Raw genomic sequence first — 2,640 nt, 5'->3', positions numbered from 1 at the left:
CAGTGGCGTCAATTTGGTGATAGGGGCACTTGTCCCCATATCTCCCCGTCCCCGCTCTAGATTTAGTAAAATACCTTTTTTGGGGGTATTTTCGTTGAAGATACCTTTTTTGATATTTTTATTGAAAAAATATTGTCCCAACTTAGATTTATATTTTACCCCCTCCCTCTATAAATTCTCGCGAATTGATATAACTCTTAGTCACATCAGAACTTTACAGACTGTGAACAGGGGTCCGCGCGAACGCAGTCCCCCACTACCAAAAATTACGCTGTTGAGTTACCCCCATTTGCGGTAATCACAGGAGTCAGCCAATCCGGAGTGCAATGGAAAGACCTCACCCTTGGAGCGCCTCCTTCATGATTAAGGCAGTTTCCCAGCCAGGTAAGTATGTTAAGTGAAATCTGACTATGTTAAGTGAAATGACTGAAAAGTCGAAACTTTTATTTCTGAGAACCCAGTGGCCGTTCTTCTCGTTAACAACAATAGGGGGCTTTAGTCCTGACTACTACGACCAACAACTCCCCGAAGAGCCAAGCTATCTGAGTCCAAAGAAAATAACGTCAGCAATTCTGTTCGAATAGATGTTATAATTAAAGTTAATCATATAATAAGTGCATGTTATGATCGAAAAAGGTTAATGGGACGAATCCCAAGGGTTTTGATTTTAATTTAATTACTTCTTGAATTCTTGTTATTCTTATAAAACAAATTTTGTAAATTAGAAAACGTTTTTTGGATCAAAAAAAAAATATATATATTTATTCAATATATTCAACGGCACTAAAAATAATGATCAGTTTTTTACCACTTCAAAGGAAGCGCGCCATACGTCAGTGTTTTAGGTTCATGAGCTTAGATTTCCCCTCGAGAAGGGTGCGCCGATCCCGGTGTACTGCAATACCGGGCCAACGCGTAAAGGGAGCGGAGCAAGCCCTGACATCCCTCCGGATTCCAATAATCAGTTTAATATTCTAGGCCCCATGTAGGGACCGTATCAGATTTAAGCTGGTAAGAACAGATACTACACTTTGATTGAGAAGCGATAAATAAACAAGGATTGTCAAAGTGTATATAAGAATACGAGTAAGAAACATTATCACAAATTAAATTTTGGTTGCAATGTTCTAATAACATGCAACGAACCTATCATTATGGCGGAACATTGTTAAAGATAACCTGAGTAACTTCTCATAATATAAAAGATTATCTTGAAGTAATAACGAAAATCGGGAAAATATAAACTAAGTACTTTAACCAGCGATCTACTCAATAAGAAGAAGTAAGACAAATATTTGGAGTACTAAAAACACAAACCTGCCCTGTTGATCTGGATCCTTGAATTATGCAGGCTTAGGTTAGGTTTGAAATGATAGTTTGCAGAAACTTAATGTCAGTTGAGGGGGAGACAAACTGAGGTTTGAGGACCAACGGCGGTCCTAAAGGGCGACAAACTATGGTTTGGATGGGCTAGTCCCCCCTGTCTTAAAGCAGTTTGTGCCCCGGAGCGCGACCTTCCTTACCAAGGCAGCTCAAAAGCCAAACAAGAGTGATTTTCTCAATTTAAATATTGTGAAACATTTTAACATTAATGCACCAGCAGTAGAATACCATATATTTAAAATATAAGATTCTTTCCTTCTAAAGATGATTTGGGCAGAAATTAAACGTCCCCTAATTGAGTTCAAATACTGCTTTCGAGAGTCTAAATTCTTAATCAGCAGAAAGAGAAATTGCACTTCTAGCTTCAGTCAGACAACGGCGCTAGTCGTTCGAATTTCGCTAACATAATTAGTAGAAAAAAAAATGCTAAGCACGATATTTCTAAGGAAGTTTAAATGGCGAAAAAACTGTGTGAACTCCTGAAAAATCTTAAAGAGATTATTGGACGAGGATTTGCGTCCTTGGGTCACATGGGCCAATGGCGGGCAGTCCTTACAGCGCAGGACGAAAGAACTGCGTTTGGGAGTGTGTTAAATGTGTTTTTTAATTTTAGTATGAAGTCAGACCTAAAACTATTAGCAAGAAATTCTTTTGGTCACCGTTATTGTCATTGAAGTGACCCATTGCTTTGCGACTAAGCATGTAAGTTCAATAAATCTATTGTCTTTCTTATCTGTGTTTATTTCATTTATATGTCTGCGTCTAGTCCAATAATAGGTAACTAGTTCGTATGTCTCCAAGGTAAATGCTCCCAAAGGAATCTGATCTCCAGATAGCTCAAGAAAAAAGAGGCCACATTTATATGTCTACATATTCAATTTTCTCTCATTAATTGAGAGCGGCGCTCGCCTAGTTGACACAATCTCCAGCGCTATAAGCGTTGCTATCGGAAAAATTTCTATCGCCACAAATAATAAGTTTTTCCATTACTACAAAAATAATTCTTCCATCGCTACAAATGGCGCAGTCGGTAGGATGAAAATGAAGTTAATGCTTCCATCGCTACAAATGGCGCGTGTCGGAAATTGGAGGAAAACTGCGAACTAGTTAGGCTATTTAAACTTTGTAATTTGAATTTAATTGTTGGAGAGATACAGATATATAAGAAAATTGATTAGGCTTATAACCACTAGACTACGATAGGAAACCCCTTATATCTCATAGGAGATAATAGCCTACCCCAAAATAGGTTAAGTC

General features: G+C 38.1%; 1 non-coding gene and 1 pseudogene across 1 annotated transcript; both read right to left on the bottom strand.

Annotated features, from left to right (window-relative positions):
* Positions 1-228: 228 nt before the first annotated feature.
* LOC148938797 (U1 spliceosomal RNA) lies at positions 229-392 on the bottom strand. Its single transcript, XR_016143625.1, has one exon. It is a non-coding gene; the product is annotated as a U1 spliceosomal RNA (small nuclear RNA).
* A 479-nt stretch (positions 393-871) lies between these two features.
* Positions 872-1,047, bottom strand: LOC148938796 (U2 spliceosomal RNA; annotated as a pseudogene).
* Positions 1,048-2,640: the final 1,593 nt, after the last annotated feature.

This window comes from Artemia sp. Qi Xiang Cuo, unplaced genomic scaffold, assembly GCF_049724085.1.
Source record: "Artemia sp. Qi Xiang Cuo unplaced genomic scaffold, ASM4972408v1 HiC_scaffold_1328, whole genome shotgun sequence".
NCBI lineage: Eukaryota > Metazoa > Arthropoda > Branchiopoda > Anostraca > Artemiidae > Artemia > Artemia sp. Qi Xiang Cuo.
Note: the sequence above shows the minus strand (reverse complement) of the source record. Positions and strands in the feature narration are given on the sequence as shown.